We start from the raw sequence: 20,515 nt of genomic DNA, 5'->3' as shown, positions 1-20,515 counted from the left end.
TAACAGTGACTTAACTCACCGAACTACGTGTGCGTATACATGAAAATAATGCACGCCAGTTAGACATGGAATTATCACTGACCATGATATAAATATATATATATATTGAAATGTATTTACACTACCACTCAAAGGTTTGGACACGTGTCCAAGCCTTTGAGTGGTAGTGTATGTTGAAGTTCCATGGTGTGGCGGATGTGGCATTGCATTGACCAGTGCATGTTCCCAGACCTGACTTGTCATGAACAATCCAGGAAACACTTCAACTGGAAGCTGCTAGAAAATCAGTGTGACTGTCTAGTCAGGTGAAGGCTGCCATCTAGGAAAAAAGGACATATCCAAAATCAACACAATTAAGCTCCACTAAAGTTTGCAGTTGTCCCCATGGATGTAGATTAAAAACCTTCTGGAACCAAGCTTTGCAGTCAGATGAGACAAAGATCAAGTTGATTGGCCACAGTGAGCAAAGGTATGGTTGGCAGAGTAAAGGCAAGGTAGACAAACCAAAGAACATTGTACCATGGTGCGTCATTGTTGGAAACCCCAGCAGCTGGAGAAGACCAAGGAGACACTCATGTTTCACCTAACTATGACATATATAGCTGTCTGCTTTCAAGAGGTTGGACTGAACTAGTTGTCTGCTTGGGTGACTGCCCAAGATGGTTCCATAGTGTAGTGGATGTAGCGATAGAAAGCACCAGGGCATGGCCTCAGACCTGACCTGACCTTTAATCTGATATTCCTGTAATTTGTTACCCCTCTGTAACTTGGAATTTGATGTATTTTATTGTCTCAGAAACAAAATGATGTTGTACCGCACGCTGCTATTACACACATAAAGGTAGCAAACAATGTGAAACAAATGACTTCAGTTGAGGCCACGTTTTATAGTTTCCTGTTAGTCGTTCAGTCTGTGACTGGAAGCTGTGTGTATGTGTGTTTTTTGTCTGTGGACACTGCATTGTGTCGGGTCTTGGCTCACTTACCTTGAGGCTGTAATCACCCACAACATCTATACAACCAAACCCCATTACACTCATTAAATATACAGTACAAGCAGTGCTTGCACTCAAGAACCAACACAAGGTAGACTAAGCAGCAGTAGAGTCATTAAATATTCAACTCTTGACTGAAAAAGAGAGGGGGGGAGGGGTATATAGTACCTAAATGGAAACAAAAGCCTGCTCTTGCTTTCATTCACCCACATCCACCCAAACATATGATGTGTCACAATTCAGGGGCTGCCCCCTTCTAAGGCCGTGTCCCACAAAGATCTCTTCTTCAGGCTGAGCTAAAGCCCCGTTTACAAATCAAATCAATTTTATTTATATAGCGCCAAATCACAACAAACAGTTGCACCAAGGCGCTTTATATTGTAAGACAAAGCCATACAATAATTACGGAAAAACCCCAACGGTCAAAACCACCCCCTGTGAGCAAGCACTTGGCGACAGTGGGAAGGAAAAACTCCCTTTTAACAGGAAGAAACCTCCAGCAGAACCAGGCTCAGGGAGGGGCAGTCTTCTGCTGGGACTGGTTGGGGCTGAGGGAGAGAACCAGGAAAAAGACATGTTGTGGAGGGGAGCAGAGATCAATCACTAATGATTAAATGCAGAGTGGTGCATACAGAGCAAAAAGAGAAAGAAACACTCAGTGCATCATGGGAACCCCCCAGCAGTCTAAGTCTATAGCAGCATAACTAAGGGATGGTTCAGGGTCACCTGATCCAGCCCTAACTATAAGCTTTAGCAAAAAGGAAAGTTTTAAGCCTAATCTTAAAAGTAGAGAGGGTGTCTGTCTCCCTGATTCGAATTGGGAGCTGGTTCCAGAGGAGAGGAGCCTGAAAGCTGAAGGCTCTGCCTCCCATTCTACTCTTACAAGCCCTAGGAACTACAAGTAAGCCTGCAGTCTGAGAGCGAAGCGCTCTATTGGGGTGATATGGTACTACGAGGTCCCTAAGATAAGATGGGACCTGATTATTCAAAACCTTATAAGTAAGAAGAAGAATTTTAAATTCTATTCTAGAATTAACAGGAAGCCAATGAAGAGAGGCCAGTATGGGTGAGATATGCTCTCTCCTTCTAGTCCCCGTTAGTACTCTAGCTGCAGCATTTTGAATTAACTGAAGGCTTTTCAGGGAACTTTTAGGACAACCTGATAATAATGAATTACAATAGTCCAGCCTAGAGGAAATAAATGCATGAATTAGTTTTTCAGCATCACTCTGAGACAAGACCTTTCTGATTTTAGAGATATTGCGTAAATGCAAAAAGGCAGTCCTACATATTTGTTTAATATGCGCTTTGAATGACATATCCTGATCAAAAATGACTCCAAGATTTCTCACAGTATTACTAGAGGTCAGGGTAATGCCATCCAGAGTAAGGATCTGGTTAGACACCATGTTTCTAAGATTTGTGGGGCCAAGTACAATAACTTCAGTTTTATCTGAGTTTAAAATCAGGAAATTAGAGGTCATCCATGTCTTTATGTCTGTAAGACAATCCTGCAGTTTAGCTAATTGGTGTGTGTCCTCTGGCTTCATGGATAGATAAAGCTGAGTATCATCTGCATAACAATGAAAATTTAAGCAGTGCTGTCTAATAATACTGCCTAAAGGAAGCATGTATAAAGTGAATAAAACTTGTCCTAGCACAGAACCTTGTGGAACTCCATAATTAACCTTAGTCTGTGAAGAAGATTCCCCATTTACATGAACAAATTGTAATCTATTAGATAAAAATGATTCAAACCACCGCAGCACAGTGCCTTTAATACCTATGGCATGCTCTAATCTCTGTAATAAAATTTTATGGTCAACAGTATCAAAAGCAGCACTGAGGTTTAACAGAACAAGCAGAGATGAGTCCACTGTCTGAGGCCATAAGAAGATCATTTGTAACCTTCACTAATGCTGTTTCTGTACTATGATGAATTCTAAACCCTGACTGAAACTCTTCAAATAGACCATTCCTCTGCAGATGATCAGTTAGCTGTTTTACAACTACCCTTTGAAGAATTTTTGAGAGAAAAGGAAGGTTGGAGATTGGCTTATAATTAGCTAAGATAGCTGGGTCAAGTGATGTCTTTTTAAGTAATGGTTTAATTACTGCCACCTTAAAAGCCTGTGGTACATAGCCAACTAATAAAGATAGATTGATCATATTTAAGTTCGAAGCATTAATTAATGGTAGGGCTTCCTTGAGCAGCCTGGTAGGAATGGGGTCTAATAGACATGTTGATGGTTTGGAGGAAGTAACTAATGAAAATAACTCAGACAGAACAATTGGCGAGAAAGAGTCTAACCAAATACCGGCATCACTGAAAGCAGCCAAAGAGAACGATATGTCTTTGGGATGGTTATGAGTAATTTTTTCTCTAATAGTTAAAATGTTATTAGCAAAGAAAGTCATGAAGTCATTACTAGTTAAAGTTAAAGGAATACTCGGCTCAATAGAGCTCTGACTCTTTGTCAGCCTGGCTACAGTGCTGAAAAGAAACCTGGGGTTGTTCTTATTTTCTTCAATTAGTGATGAGTAGTAAGATGTCCTAGCTTTACGGAGGGCTTTTTTTTATAGAGCAACAGACTCTTTTCCAGGCTAAGTGAAGATCGTCTAAATTAGTGAGACGCCATTTCCTCTCCAACTTACTGGTTATCTGCTTTAAGCTGCGAGTTTGTGAGCTATACCATGGAGTCAGGCACTTCTGATTTAAGGCTCTCTTTTTCAGAGGAGCTACAGCATCCAAAGTTGTCCTCAATGAGGATATAAAACTATTGATGAGATAATCTATCTCACTCACAGAGTTTAGGTAGCTACTCTGCCCTGTGTTGGTATATGGCATTAGAGAACATAAAGAAGGAATCATATCCTTAAACCTAGTTACAGCGCTTTCTGAAAGACTTCTACTGTAATGAAACTTATTCCCCACTGCTGGGTCGTCCATCAGAGTAAATATAAATGTTATTAAGAAATGATCAGACAGAAGGGGGTTTTCAGGGAATACTGTTAAGTCTTCAATTTCCATACCATAAGTCAGAACAAGATCTAAGATATGATTAAAGTGGTGGGTGGACTCATTTACATTTTGAGCAAAGCCAGTCGAGTCTAACAATAGATTAAATGCAGTGTTGAGGCTGTCATTCTCAGCATCTGTGTGGATGTTAAAATCGCCCACTATAATTATCTTATCTGAGCTAAGCACTAAGTCAGACAAAAGGTCCGAAAATTCACAGAGAAACTCACAGTAACGACCAGGTGGACGATAGATAACAACAAATAAAACTGGTTTTTGGGACTTCCAATTTGGATGGACAAGACTAAGAGTGAAGCTTTCAAATGAATTAAAGCTCTGTCTGGGTTTTTGATTAATTAATAAGCTGGAGTGGAAGATTGCTGCTAATCCTCTGCCTCGGCCCGTGCTACGAGCGTTCTGGCAGTTAGTGTGACTCGGGGGTGTTGACTCATTTAAACTAACATATTCATCCTGCTGTAACCAGGTTTCTGTAAGGCAGAATAAATCAGTATGTTGATCAGTTATATCATTTACTAACAGGGACTTAGAAGAGAGAGATCTAATGTTTAATAGACCACATTTAACTGTTTTAGTCTGTGGTGCAGTTGAAGGTGCTATATTATTTTTTCTTTTAGAATTTTTATGCTTAAATAGATTTTTGCTGGTTATTGGTGGTCTGGGAGCAGGCACCGTCTCTACGGGGATGGGGTAATGAGGGGATGGCAGGGGGAGAGAAGCTGCAGAGAGGTGTGTAAGACTACAACTCTGCTTCCTGGTCCCAACCCTGGATAGTCACGGTTTGGAGGATTTAAGAAAATTGGCCAGATTTCTAGAAATGAGAGCTGCTCCATCCAAAGTGGGATGGATGCCGTCTCTCCTAACAAGACCAGGTTTTCCCGAGAAGCTTTGCCAATTATCTATGAAGCCCACCTCATTTTGTGGACACCACTCAGACAGCCAGCAATTCAGGGAGAACATGTGGCTAAACATGTCACTCCCGGTCCGATTGGGGAGGGGCGCAGAGAAAACTACAGAGTCCGACATTGTTTTTGCAAAGTTACACACCGATTACACATAGACGGTAAGAGCTCCCGGAAGCGTCCCGGAAGAGTTTTTGGTTGTCTTAAGGATCAAACGCCGTTGTTAACGCCGGCACTAGGGGGCATGGCTTAGTTCCGGCTTTACCGGGAATCGTCGAAAAAATTATTCAACATGTCGAATAATTCTGGGAGCGCTCCCGGAGAATTCGCGTGATGATGGAGACAACGCGAACAACGGCGTTTGATACTTTTTAATCAGTCAGTCAGTTTGAGATCACTGTCAGGAACAGTATTTCCCCACACTGACTAATGGAATAGGCAATCAGCTGGGTGGCGACAGTGGCTCCAACTGACACCTTGGGTTAATGCTTGACTGCAACTGAGACTCTTGGAGCCAGAGCGGAAGAGACACCTGAGTCCTGGCAGTCTGTCAGCCCTTCACACCTCCTGCTTTGTGGTCATCAACCCTGTTTGTTAGTATTGTTAACTACAATAAGGAACAAGCTGTCTGTACTGAGACAAAAAAAAAAAACTCTAGTTTCCCTAAGGTACAGAAAACATTAATCTGGAATACGGATTTTAAAAAGTACGAGGTCTGTCAATAAAGTATATTTCCTTTTTATTTTTTTCAAAAACTATATGGATTTCATTCATATGTTTTTATGTCAGACATGCTTGAACACTCATGCGCATGCGTGAGTTTCTCCACGCCTGTCGGTGACGTCATTCGCCTGTGTGTAATGAAAGACGTGCGGGCGGATTGCAGCGTCGGCTCGCAGCCGCCGCGACGCTCCGCCACAGGAAAAACACCTCCGTTGGAAGCCTTAAGGACAAGTTGGAACATGTCCAGCTGTTAAACAATTTCTCATATACTCACTCCACTGAAAGCCATCAAAAGCCGCCTGGATTTTACAAATGGTTATCAACACGGAGGTGTTTTTCCTGTGCTGCCGCACCGCGCCAGCTGCGTCCCGACGCGCGGACCCGTCCGCACGTCTTTCATTAAAAAAATCTCCTTTAACAGTGGAATATCCGGATAAAATGCTGAAACCGACTTCTTCTGAAACTTCTCTGTTCTCTCACGACGTCCTGGATCAATAGAGCCTAAAATGTGGAGGTTTCAGCTTGAAACAGGCTGACGACGGCGCCTGGGACCGCTGCGCGACGTCTTGCTCCGTGGGAAGTCCTTAAAGCGACAGTATCACCTCAAAATCTCTCATCAGCCGTTAAAATTTTCACCGAAAACCAACTTAATTTTTCAAACCGTGTCCACTTTTTTTTGATCAAACAAAGCGCCAGTCTCTCAGCAACTTCTCCTCCCACAAGGATGTGCTCACAGGCGAATGACGTCACCGACAGGCGTGGAAAAACGCACGAGGGTTCAAGCATGTCTGACGTAAAAACATATGAATGAAATCCATATAGTTTTTGAAAAAAATAAAAAGGACCTATACTTTATTGACAGCCCTCGTATATATAAACTGCCCAAGAAAATTATGTTCATTTTTGATAAACTGTCTGTACTGAGAAATACATATATATGAACACACTGGACAATTCCCTCAGGAAACCTTCTATGTAATCCACATACCTGGACATGCTGCAGAGATTACTTATCCCATCTGGCCTAGGAATGGAAGGAAGATCTGAAACAGGAGGCTGAAATACAGGAAAGTCTGGATTACCCACTGCAACCTGGCAACAGATAAAATGATAGAAAATTGATGGACAGCATCTTTTTCTCTAAAGATGTTGATATTTTTTAATTATTAAACGTTCTATATACTAAAAATCAGACAATTGTTGCTGTTCTGAACTGGTGTGACAGAAATAAATTGTGGCCTGAGAATAAAGTTCAAACAGGTACATTTTGGCTATGTGGTGCATGGCAAAAATGTCACAGGTGCTTAAGTGTTGAGGACCCCAGTGGCTGAGAAGGCCAAGGGGGACACCCATGTTTCATTTGGTTGTGGCAGAAAGATGGTTATTTTAGAGATGTGTCCAATACATATAGGGTGAAACACACATCTGATGCCCATTGCTTCCACAGGGTGATCAGCTCTGGGTCTGAAGCCTAAAGAGGCTGCAGACACTCTTTGTCCTACCAATTTTCGACTTCATCAATGTCCAAATACTTTTGGGACAGACGGTGTCTGCTTGTAGTGGGCGGGGCGGGGCGCGAGGGAGTGGGCGTTGGAGAGCGAGCACCGTGGCTCCTCCCAGAAACAAAAGCAGCTTCGTCACTGTCGAGGACATCATGAGGACAGGTGACCTGGAGAATGCCCCCCTGCCATTTGAAACTCCCACATCCTTCACTCACTCACTAGCACGAGCATTAATTAAACACTTACTACCTACATCTTCAACACTGCATCAGCCATCTGGCTGCCAGAAATTTCTATGCAACATTTGCATTGAAAGTGCAATAGAAGACCTTTGTTGCAAAAAATAAATGGTTGGGAATGTTTCTGTGCATGGAAGTCTTTTGCAAAATACCTAAAATGTGTGGAAAAAAATGGATAAGAGTATCGCAAGTAGGTTATAAATCTGAGTCAGTGATTTGAGTGTAAATAGAAAATAAGTGTTGAAGATCTGGGAAATGTTTGTAGTGAGATGATCGAAGAAGAAACCACAGAAGAGCAGCAGCTTTGGTTTTCTACTGTTTGCATCAAGAAATCTGATGGAGAAGCACCTACAACAACAGAAAGGCATGCATTTTATGGATCTGTAGAAGGTTTACCATTGGAAGTCAAGAGGTTTTGGGGGTGCATGAGGGAGAAAGGATTATCAGAAAAGCAAAACATGACAGGAACAAGATAATAATCAGACAATGGGAGTAGGCTGCATTTGTCAGTCAATTTTTAAATATAAAGTTACTTCTCTGCAAATCTTAAAACAACCCAAACCTTTCACCATTAAAGTTTTATTTTTGAGAAAATTACATTCCTTGCACTGGTGGTCAAATCCTGCACTATCATGCAAGGTTCAAACGAGACTGTGCTGCCCTATTTCTTGGGTAGATAGCTTCCTGGTAGTCAGGAGGATATCTTGAGGTGCCTAGATTTTGGACATCTTTGTAAAAAGGGCAGAGGTCAAGGAAAACATGGTTAGAAAAACACAGTTTTCTTAAGAGCTCAACACCCTAGTGTTGAGTGTAAACAGATGATCTAAAGCATATACTGATCAGCAAAATATTTGTGATGGATTTGGATGAATGACTTCATAATGATGTCACACAGAAGGTGTGTGTGTTTTGAGCACACAGGGTGTATGCATTGTGATCTGTTTTCGACTTCATCGATGTCCAAATACTTTTGGGCCAGACCGTGTCTGCTTGTAGTGGGCGGGGCGGGGCGCGAGGGAGTGGGCGTGGGAGCGCGAGCACCGTGGCTCCTCCCCGAAACAAAAGCAGTTTCGTCACCGTCGAGGAGTTCAGTCGATGTTTTAACCTGCTATTATCTGTGAGCTCCTTATCGAGGTCAAACAGGAGCGACTCCCACTCGGAAGTCACCGTTTAGGAGCCCGAACGAAGTAAAGGTTTGTCCAGGTGTTCCGCCGAGTGAAGTCGGGGTGACGACGGACGCCGACAAGTGAGCCCCGGAGAAGTTTGGTGTAAGAAGAGCGGCGCTGACGGGCGACTGTCGAGCTAACAGCTGGAAAAGTAAGCTAACGAAGACTGAACGGTGGCTAACTCTCACCTTGAACTTGTTCACTTCTGCTCTCATTTTTAAGCAGGTTTTAGAGTCAGGAAGGACTCACACGGACTGTAGTAGAGCTGGATGGACGAAGCGACCGGCAGAAAAATAATTGCCAGTTGTTTGGCTGCTCTATTCAGTCAAATTTTTACTTTTCACCTCTAAATCGTGCGAGTATGGATTTCAACGAACATCTTAGAGTATGTTTTCTAGTGGTTAAAACACTATATTTCATATGTGACTAGCTTTTAATGTCAGTCTAAGCAACTGAAATTGCTTGGATTTCGTTTAAACGATGAAATCCCGTTTTGGGGGCGTTGGAGGGGCAACTCTTAATATAAAATTATTGTTAGTGATCAGTGCTCTTCTTGCCTTTGTTTGCTTCGTTTGTGATGAATCTTTTTTATTTGTTTTTGATTATTTGATGAAAACTGGAAATGAACAAAGCAACTATCCTGGGTTTTTTAGGTGCAAGAAAATTTAGTGCTGTCAGATGCACTAGCGCTTAAGGGTGTGCATGTCTCCCATATTTTACTCTTCCTTTTTAGGTATTTAGATATTCCTTTGTATACTGGCATAGTTACACCTTAGAATTGGATTATAATATATAAGATACCTTATGAATTTTCATGTCTCCCATATAAAAGGAAGCACAACACCTACAGTTCAGGGACAGTACTTCTTATGAAATGGCTATTGATAAGGTACTGTTACTGTATTTCGCCACTTCGTAGAGCACCCAACACCAAAGCATTGTGAATATTGCAAGATAAACAGGGATATCACTGTTTCCAAGCTGTGTAGTAGGAGGCAATTGACAAAATTCAAGCTCAGAATTTATGGTTAGCATTAGGGTTAGTAGGGATGTGAATCGTACAACAACTCACGATTCAATTCGATTTCGATTCTTGGGGTAACGATTCGATTCAGAATCGATTTTCGATTCAAAGAGCTCTGAAAAAGTTATATTACTTAAAAAATGCTTATGTTTAAGAAAATGCAGCTTTACAAAGTTAATCAAGTGATTCTAGATGTAAATTTACTTGTCTGCTTTGCTCATTCGGAGTTGGCTGGCAGTTTAGCGAAGTGCTGGTCAGTAGTCGGCAGATACCGCTGTTCCCCTCTCTTAGCTCCGGGTGATGACGTAGAATGTGGGCTTGCGGATTTGAAGTGTTTCTGAAGTACTTGACTGTCATTTTGCAGATTTTGCACACTGCATAAGTCATGTCAAGCTCCTTCTTACGCAGCAAATAATAAAAATCCAAAATGCGCCCAAACATTTACCTTCAGCAAAGATGGTGCTGGCTGAATTAGCTCTTCGTCTGCCATGCTAAGCTGCAGCTCACACATGTTTGAAGCACGCCGGACCCCACCCCACCCTCACAGGGAAGCTGTAGTACGGAGGCCGTTGCCTGACAAACAGTACACGCAGTGAATAAGCAAGAAAATGTTTTAAAAACATGCTTTTTAAAAATCGATTCTTGGACATTTTAGATCGATTCTGAATCGTAATAAATAAGAATCGAGATTTGGACGTGAATCGATCCCCCCGACACCCCTTGGGTATGAAATGTGATGTTTGTTTAAAATGGAGTGGTTGCCATACTTACAATTCATGGCTTGCATACAATACCTTCTCAGTGGCATTGCTTTCTTTCAAATGCATGTTTCAGAAAACACAGGATCTTGCTTAGGTTTTTACTGCTATACTGTAGCATGTAGATGCTGTCTCTGCTTATCTTTTGTTCACCACTGGGGGCAGCACAATATACAGTAGTAGAAAGTTCAGCATAGAAGAAGCCAGTGGTTCACTTTGCTGTTCTGAACTGGTGTGACAGGAATAAATTGTGACCTGAGAATAAAGTTCAAACAGGTATATTTATTTCCTTATACCACCTACCACTATCAGACACAATTTTGTTTTTTGCAAAGTTAAACGTTCCATGACCAGTCTTGTGAGAACTTTGTTGGAAACTTTACAGGAGCTTGATAATGCAGGAGGAGGAGGCAAAAAAAAACCTTAAATTGATACTGACTGTAGTGTATATGTGACTTTAAAATAAATTTTTGATTTGGATCAGTTAATTGTGAAACCCCGTAAATGGTATCAGCATCACAGGATCAAAACATAGCACTCCCTCTTTGGCCATTCTCATCACCTCATTCTCCCTGCTTTGATGAGAAGGAATGCCAGTTGGAACCCCTTACTGGTTCCAAGGGCTTTCTATCGGGGAAAAACCAAACCTCCGTTGATTTCACTTTGACCACATTCTTAGTGTGAGGATGTTTTGTGCTTTAAACGTGGTTTCTTGGGGGGAAATTTCTGGAACGACATTACTGTCTGCTATGCTGAATGCACACCACCAAACCACCACCTCCCCACTCTACTCTGGCTATTATTTTGATGATTAAACTGCTAATTACTGGCTGTTGCTACAGGTTCAGAACTGGACCTATCACAAACCACCTGTTCTGGAAATTCTGATTGCACATAAGTTGTGGGTACATTACAGGTGCAAACCTCTACCACGTGTTCTGGGCAATTCTTGTTGCTGGAGACCTTGGGCTATTGTTCTGTTATTGATTGATGGAGCCAGCCTGATAGCTGGTGTTGGCTGCTAAAATATACAGTGCATCTGAACAGTATTCACAGCACTTCACTTTTTCCACATTTTATGTTACAGGTTTATCCTGATTAGGTTTATCCTGATTCCACTGATCATAGTAGAGATGTTTCTACAGCTTAATTGGAGTCCACCTGAGGCAAATTAATTTAACTGGACATGATTTGGACCAAAAGGACTCTGACCATGTGAAACAAAATTCTCTGGTTTGATGAGACAAAGATTGAATCATTATTGTTTTAACAGTGTAGAAGCTTTTATTATCAAGTATTTAAATTACTTTGCACATTCCACAAATTTACTAGATCAAAGGTGCGTGCAGAACCCTCTTTTGCAGCATGGCAGTGTTGTCAGGTTTGGTGGTTTTAATTTTATTTTGTGGGTAAAAATAAGTTTGGGCAGACAAACAAAAATTGATGGTTTGGTATCACTTTAGCTTTTTTATTTAAAATTATGTAGTTATTTTATAAATACATTTTAACACTAATTTGAAACAAAATATTGTTGGCTTAAGGCAGTTTTTGAACAGCTTTGGGGCTGGAAATCATCGCCTGTATCTGGCAACACTGCAGCAAAGCCAGATTTGCCATCGTGGTCTCACATGCACAGTCACTGCAACACAGATTACCGACTGAAGTTTGGGCAAAAAACAAACACCATGCAGACACTGCCAGTCTTGGAATGTACTTCGCAAGATAATTACTTGATGTAGATGAGCTACACTTGTGGTGAGGAAAATGGTCTTAGTTGTTTTCCAGAATTATGGTGGATCCAGAAATGACGTTTCTGACAGACACTGCTCATGCTTGCTGTGGGAAACTCGCTCGTGCTTAGGGCTGGGTATCAATCAAAAATTTTCGATACCGGTACTAATACTAATACCTTCACTTCGGTACCCGTTCCCGAACGATGCTTTTTTTTTTTATACCAATTTTATAAGATCAATTCTAACAAAAAGAAAATTACATTACACAGAGTACAAATCTTGAGTTTTATTTTTCAGCTTTAGTAATTTTCCACTCCAAGAAGTTTTCTTACAGAAAAATACACAACAAATAATTTTCAGTGCAAAAAAAAAACACTTGAAACACTCTGTAGTTTTTGTCAAAAGCATTTCCTGTCAGATATTTTGGCATGAATGTCACTCCATATCTCAGACCTGAGCTCAGCCAGCTGTTGCACGTCAGCGCAGGGCATCTCATTTTGGGAGAAAAAAAGTTTTGATCGATTTGCAGTTTATTGTTTGTATTACATTTGGAAAGAGGTGTTATTTGATTTAAGTGCTGATTTGCTTTGAGGTTATTAATTCCGATCAGACTCTATCTTTCTAACTTGACTCGGCAGAGACCCGCGCAGCGTATGGAGCTGTGTGAATGGAACGGAGGACGATTCTTATTTCTTTCTCGCAACAAGACAGGAGTCCCACTTAGTGACTTTAATCCGCACAAAAGTGCCTCACGATTGACTTATTTTAATGGCTTAGAGAGGGGTTAAGAAGAGGATTTGCCACTTCTGAAAAACAGTGACGCAATGAACCACTCAAAGCAAAGGGTCTGAGCAGTGCTTCATTGCTTCAAAGCGATGCACATATTAAGTTGCAGTTGAAGCGGAGTCCGGTGGTGGAGATTTTGAATCAGGCTGCTCGTGTTCTGTAACGTCCATAGGTGGACTTGAATGCTGAGAGGACAGCTGCGGACCGCGCTTCTTGCACATGATTAACCTCTGGGTACCGCAACTTGGCACCGAAAGACAAGGCATGTTTTCATACTCTGTACTGCTGAAGCATTTCGGTTGGTGCCACAAAAGAACCGAAGTTTGATACCCAGCCCTACTTGTGCTCAAACTTTCTGCTTTGTGTCAAAAGTCTGGCAGCAGCATTTTGAACCAGTTGAAGACCCCTAATCCTGGACTGCGGTAAGCCATAAAATAGAGCATTACAATAGTCCAATCTAGAAGAGACAAATGCATGGATCAAAGTCTCAGCATCAGCCATAGACAGGATGGGACGAATCTTCGCTATATTTCACAAATGGAAGAAAGCAGTCCTAGTAATGTCTCTAATGTGGAGATCAAAGGACAACGTAGGATCAAAAATTACTTCAAGGTTCCTCACTTTATCCGTATGATGTATAACATATGAACCTAAGCTAAGTGCTAGCTGATCAAATTGATGCCATAACTTCAGTCTTATCAGAATTTAAAAGTAGGAAGTTACTAGACATCCAACTTCTTACTGATACAAGGCAATCTTCCAAAGATTTTATGTGAATGAGATTACCAGCAGTTATTGGCATGTACAGTTGAGGTTCAAATTTGAAATTTGAATTTTATTTTGTGCTCACACTTCCTTTCTCTTCTTGTCATCCGAGTTGTTTGCACACATGCCCCCCACTCCACAAAGCTTCTGGTTGTGTTTCAGGAGAACCTTGTGGCGTTACTTCTGCCTTTCCGTGGACAAATAGTCCTTAGTGGTATTAATACTTTTGCAAACATATTTTTGAAGAATATTGTGTAATTATTGTTATTTTTGAAGTCACAAATATCTTATTTTTTACCGATCCCTAAATAGAAAAATACATTTTTATTGCTTAAGTTATTAGGTGTAGCAAACATATTCGCCAAATTTCTCGTAAGTCGGCACACACTGGCTAAATCATCGTCTGTCAGGCCAATGAGGATGTGAGGAAGAGAGATTTTAGGGAACAGGATGTCTGGAGCTTCTGCTTTTACAGACAGCTACTCATTTGGAGTATTCAGTTTCCTTGTTATGACATCACCTATTCAGATTTTAAGATTCAGATGGAGTACAACCATAAAGCAGAACCAGTGACTCAGCATCCTGTAGCTGGACAGTTGTCTACAGTTGACATTAGGCAGTTGTCTCTCTTTAACATTGATTTTTTTTTTTTTTCTTTTCACAGTAATGGGCAGGTATGGGCTTTGGGTTCTATTTCTGGGGCACTTTGATCGTCATGAAATGTGCATTAGTAACCTTACAGCTAAGGCAATGTTCTGTTAACTTTTGGAAGCACCTGCCTCTCACAGGTCAAATCTGTTTAAATAAATAAAAATAGGTGAGACTTTCAGTACACCTTGTGATTAAGTCTTCTAGGGTATTTTTGGTTGTTAATAAAATACACATTTATTCATTTATTTTTGTGCTGTGACCAGCTGAGGGCACATCAGCAGGAAAGAGGAAGGAGTTATTAAAACATTGTTATGAAAAGCGTGCAGGCAGCATCTCATTTGAATGATATGATAAGATGTTAAATCTGTCATAAACATATTTTTACAGATACTCATAAGGAATGAAAATGCAACTGTTTTACAAAGCCATTACAATATAAATTTACAAATAATTGCCTTTTGAGATGATTCCAAATGCATTCTCCACGTTATGAAGCGCATGAAAACAGCTGCAGCTATGGGAAATTCCTCTGTGATTCCAGAGTGATTACAGGTGGCTTCATCAGCCAAACTCTGAGACAAATGATTAATCCACTATGAAATAATGATTTTACGAGGTCTGTCAAAGTATAGGTCCTTTTTATTTTTTTCAAAAACTATATGGATTTCATTCATATGTTTTTACGTCAGACATGCTTGAACCCTCGTGCGCATGCGTGAGTTTTTCCACGCCTGTCGGTGACGTCATTCGCCTTTGAGCACTCCTTGTGGGAGGAGTCGTCCAGCCCTTCGTCGGAATTCCTTTGTCTGAGAAGTTGCTGAGAGACTGGCGCTTTGTTTGATCAAAATTTTTTCTAAACCTGTGAGACACATCGAAGTGGACACGGTTCGAAAAATTAAGCTGGTTTTCGGTGAAAATTTTAACGGCTGAGAGCGCTGCGCGACGTCTCGTACCGTGGGAAGTCCTTAAAGCGACAGTATCACCTCAAAATCTCTCATCAGCCGTTAAAATTTTCACCGAAAACCAGCTTAATTTTTCAAACCATGTCCACTTCGATGTGTCTCACCGTTTTAGAAAAAATTTTGATCAAACAAAGCGCCAGTCTCTCAGCAACTTCTCAGACAAAGGAATTCCGACGAGGGGCTCGACGACTCCTCCCACAAGGAGTGCTCACAGGCGAATGACGTCACCGACAGGCGTGGAAAAACTCACGCATGCGCACGAGGGTTCAAGCATGTCTGACGTAAAAACATATGAATGAAATCCATATAGTTTTTGAAAAAAATAAAAAGGACCTATACTTTATTGACAGCCCTCGTATATAACGCAACATCCAGCGGCACAAAGCGCAGCTTCTAGCATAACACAGCGGGTCGCATTGGCACGACGAATTGTGCAGCAGTGCAGGGGTTAAATGCATAACATGTCGAGGTGCCTTCACTCTCTCTTGCCTACAGGACTGATTGGAATAAATCTCGGGGTCTTATTCATGAGTGGGGATAAGATGGAGTGTGAGATTGAGGGCCTGATCAGGGCTGCGTCTGTTTTACGGACACTGTAGTTCTCCCATCTTCAAATTTTCCTACATAGCCCCAGTCATGCAGGTGTGTGTGGTAAACAAACCCTGCATCTTTTCACAGTTGAGTTCTTCAGTTAGTCTTCTGTTTTAGAAAACAATTGTTTCTTAAACATATCTATTAGCCTTTAAGTAATATGTTTAAAATTAATTTTCAGTAACCTGCCTGCAAGTGAGCTGAACGTCATTAAAAGACATGTTTTCATTTGACTTGTAATCCCAGGTGGCCGCATACACCAACTAATTTTATGTCAGCCTGTGCATTGCTGGTGTACTGAGGCAAAGTTACACACACACAAAAACTGTCACTGCCCAAATATTTGTGGACCTGATTATAAGAAGATAAAAATATAAATATGGAACTGTTTTGCAAAGAATTGCTCATCAATTCCTATTGGCTAAGATATTATAAAGTCATTTATTGCATGGAGTCGAGCAGAAGCATTCCTGAATACACGACTTGTGGTTTCAGTGCGTCAGTCTTCCATATTGAAATGTTAATTTTAAAAAAAGACTTCAAAAAACACATCCTGTGTTTTGTTGTGCTTGTGGCCAACAGAGCAGCCCCAATTGCAGGCACTTGTTTGAATATATGTATGTATATACACCCGATTTTCAAATTGCCTTTAGTATTACTTAACATGCCCTTCTAATAATGACAATGTTCAAGCAGACAAAACCTTGCGCCGACCCCCCCCCCCCCCCCCCCCCCCCCCCCCCCCAAATGATCATTGGCAGCCCCCAGGTTAAGGATCAGGGCCAAAGACATGTCTGCCACCTGCTGGATGTGGCACCCATTGCAACATCACCCAACAAATACAGCCAAATTCACTCACTCATTTTCAACCGCTTACCCCAAATAAGGGTCATGGGAGGGTTGAGCCTATCTCAGCAGTCATAGGGAGTGAGGTGCGGTGCAGCCTGGACAGTGCGCCAGTGTATTGCAGGGCCACATATAGACAGACAAACACATTCACACCCGCATACACACCTACAGTCTGTTTTATAGTTTCCAATTTGCCTAACGTGCATGTCTTTGGACGTGGGAGGAAGCCGGAGCGCCCGGAGGGAACTCACACAAACACGGGAAGAACATGCAAACTCCACACAGAAAGACCCCAGGGGAAGTGATCCTATGACCTTCTTGCTGTGAGACAACAGTGCTAACCACTAAGCCAAGATGCATTTTTTTTTTTTTTTTTTTTTTGGGCTATTGCTCATTTCTGATAGCAAATTATAAACACTTTTTCCCATAGCTTTTTGAACCTTTTGCAGTACCCATGTTTCGAAACTTTGTTCAGGAATCAGAATCAAAAGGAAAACAATGTGCTGTGTAAAACTGAGCCTCTTTCTGTCACCAACTGTTCAGTGCAAGAGTTTGGAAATGTTCCACTGTAATTTGCCCTAAACATAATTAAATGAATTGGTGAATGGCTATGGTCAGTGCACGTTCTGTACGTGTACAAGCCTGTGCATTGCTTTTGTTAAAAACTAAGTTCATTGAATAATGTGCACAATGCACATGCACCAATTATCATTTAAAGATCTGGTCCTTCATTGGTTCTGGGCTGTGTTCCCATTTCATTCTATTTCAAGGTCAGTAATTTCAGCAGAACTATTCTGGGACACCATGGGTCCCAGGGGTTCTTTTAAAGGAACATATGCTTGCTAATTATGGGGACATCACATCTAGTCTGTGCTAGTTGGTTAATGAACTATTTAAACTCTAACCATTTTGCTATTGTTCATGTCAACAGAGACGTTGTTCCTGCAGGAGCCATAAATGTTCTCAACCTTAAACCCTCAGACTGACCTTATTTAGCCTGTTATTAGTCAGATTTTCTGACATTGGCAAACTGATGGTGAGCTTATCTATAAACACAACAGGTATTATATGCACCTTATAAAGTATTCTATAAACAGGGTTGGGTAAGATTACTTTGAAAGAATACATATGGATTACATGTATGTATGTACATATGTTTGGATTACTTGTAATCTGATTATTTTTGGATTACATTTCAAAGTAATCCTACCCAACCTTGTCTATAAATGAATAACTGCTTGGCCACCACCTTTCCCCACAACTCTAACAGTGGTGGGCACAGTTACGATAATCAATAATTATCGAAGATAACATTTTCATTATCTTTTCAGATAACTTTGAAAATCATTATCGGACTAATTATCTTCCGATAATTTTTAGACCGTTAACGTGGTAAACAAAGCTGAACAGCTACAAACACTTAGAAAATTTAAAATCAGTTGAGCTCCTACATGTTAAATGTTTTGTAGCAGATGTGTAGTTCTACCCTCTGCAAACAGAGGAGAGCTGCTTCTAGAAGAAGCTGCTCTATCCTCTGCAGGCAAAGGAGAACTGATCACACACAAAAAAACTAATTTCTTTTAATCCCATACTGATACACGGGCAATATCACCCAAGTCATCCAGAGGCATACATTTTTAACTTATGGTTCAAATTTGAACCAAACTATTTCGGACAACTTATTTAAATTAACGTCACATCTGAAGTTTTATGAAGTGAAAATATCAGATATGTTTTAGTTTTAAAGTAATGCGCTAATTTTTAAGGTTTTAGTGTGAACATGCTGTGTCCAGGTGCATTATGGGTAGGATAGGCTAATCGCAGTACGTTCATGACATGAGAAATGCATTTGAGACACTCTGATCAGGCTCCATCCTCAGCAGCCTTCTCTCTATGTACCCTGGGTCCCTCCTCTGCCTATGTCCAAACCATCTCAGTCTCTCTTCTCTGCCTTTGTCTCCAAACCTTCCCACCTGAGCTGGCCCTCTGATATGATCATTCCTAATCCTGTCCATCCTCATCACTCCCAAAGAGAATCGCAACATCTTCAGCTCTGCTGCCTCCAGCTCTGGCTACTGTCTTTTTGTTAGTGCCACCATCTCTAAACCATACAACATAGCTAATCTTGTAAACTTTTCCCCTTCACTCTTACATGTTCTTAAGTCACAAATCCCTCCTGCCACCTTTCTCCACCCTGCCTGCGCTCTCTTCTTTACCTCCCTACCACACTCTCTTACTTTGGACAGTTGACCCCAAGTATTTAAACCTGTAACTGCAATATTCCACTGGTCTCCCTCTCATTCACACACATGTATTCAGTCTTGCTCCTACTGACTTTCATTCTCCTACTCTCCAGAGGATATCTCCACATTTCCAAGCTATACTCAACCTGCTCTCTACTTTCACTACAGATCAATGTCATCTGCAAACATCATAGTCCATGGAGACTGATCCATTTCATCATCATCTGATCTCAACAGTTAACCTGTCATCACCATTGCGAACAAGAACGGAGTCAGAGCTGATCCTTGGTGTAATCCCACCTCCACCTTGAATTAATCTGTCATTCCTACTGCGCATCTCACCACTGTCACACTGTCCTTGTACATATCCTGCACTACCCTCACATACTTCTCTGCCACTCCATACTTCCTCATACAAAACCACAACTCTGCTCTTGGCACTCTGACATAAGCTTTCTCTAAATCCACAAACACAATGTAACTCCTTCTGGCCTTTTCTGTACTTCTCCATCAGTACTCTCACAGCAAACATTGCATCAGTAGTGCTTTTTCTCAGCATGAAACCATATTACTGCTTACAGATCTTCACCTGTTTTCTAAGCCTAGATTCTGCTACTCTTTCCTATAGCTTTATGCTGTGGATGATCACCTTAATGCCTCTGTAGTTAATGCAGCTCTTCACGTCACCCTTGTTCTTAAAAATAGGAACCAGCACACTTCATCTTGACTCCTCAGGCATCTTCTCAATTTCCAAGATTTTATTAAGCAATCTGGTTAGAAACTCCACTGCCATCTCTACTAGACATTTCCATGCCTCCACTGGAATGTTACCTGGGCCAGCTGCCTTTTCACCCTTCATCCTCTTCATAGCTGCCCTCACCTCATCTTTACTAATCCCTTGCACTTCTGATTTACTCTCTCCACATCATCCAGCCTTTTCTCTCATTTTCTTCATTTATCAGCTCCTTAAAATGTTCTCTCAACCTTCTCAACACACTGTCTTCACCTGTCAGCACATTACCATTGATATCCTTTATCACCCTAACCTGCTACACATCCTTTCCAGCTCGGTCCCTTTGTCCAGCCAATTGGTTGAAGTCCTTTTCTTCTTTCTTACTGCAGCCCCAATTCCAATGAAGTTGGGACGTTGTGTGAAATGTAATGGAATACATTGATTTGCAAATCCTCTTCAACCTATATTCAATTGAATACACTGCAAAGACAAGATATTTAATGTTCAAACTGATAAACTTTATTGTTTTTGTGCAAATATTTGCTCATTTTAAAACAGATGCCTGCAACAAGTTTCAAAAACGTTGGGACAGTGGTATATTTACCACTGTTACATCACCTTTCCTTCTAACACTCTAAGTGTTTGGGAACTGAAGACACTAATTGTGAGTGTCATGATTGGGTAGAAAAGGAGCATCCCCAAAAGGTTCAGCCGTTCACAAGCATAGATGGGGTGAGGATCACCACTTTGTGAACAACTGCATGAAAAAATAGTCCAACAGTTTAAGAACAATGTTTCTCAACATTCAATTGCAAGGAATTTAGGGATTCCATCATCTACAGTCCATAATATAATC

The 20,515-nt window shown here is 41.1% G+C and overlaps 1 protein-coding gene across 1 annotated transcript in view; it reads left to right on the top strand.

Annotated features, from left to right (window-relative positions):
* The first annotated feature begins 8,478 nt into the window (after positions 1-8,478).
* b3gnt2b (UDP-GlcNAc:betaGal beta-1,3-N-acetylglucosaminyltransferase 2b) overlaps positions 8,479-20,515 on the top strand; it is a 46,327-nt gene continuing 34,290 nt past the window's right edge. Inside the window, 1 exon segment of the mRNA XM_034184711.1 lies at positions 8,479-8,715. The gene's annotated coding sequence lies outside the window, so the exon portion shown is untranslated.

The sequence above is a fragment of the Thalassophryne amazonica genome, chromosome 13 (assembly GCF_902500255.1).
Source record: "Thalassophryne amazonica chromosome 13, fThaAma1.1, whole genome shotgun sequence".
Classification (NCBI taxonomy): domain Eukaryota; kingdom Metazoa; phylum Chordata; class Actinopteri; order Batrachoidiformes; family Batrachoididae; genus Thalassophryne; species Thalassophryne amazonica.
The sequence above is the reverse complement of the archived record's forward strand: the minus strand, read 5'-3'. Positions and strand labels throughout refer to the sequence as shown.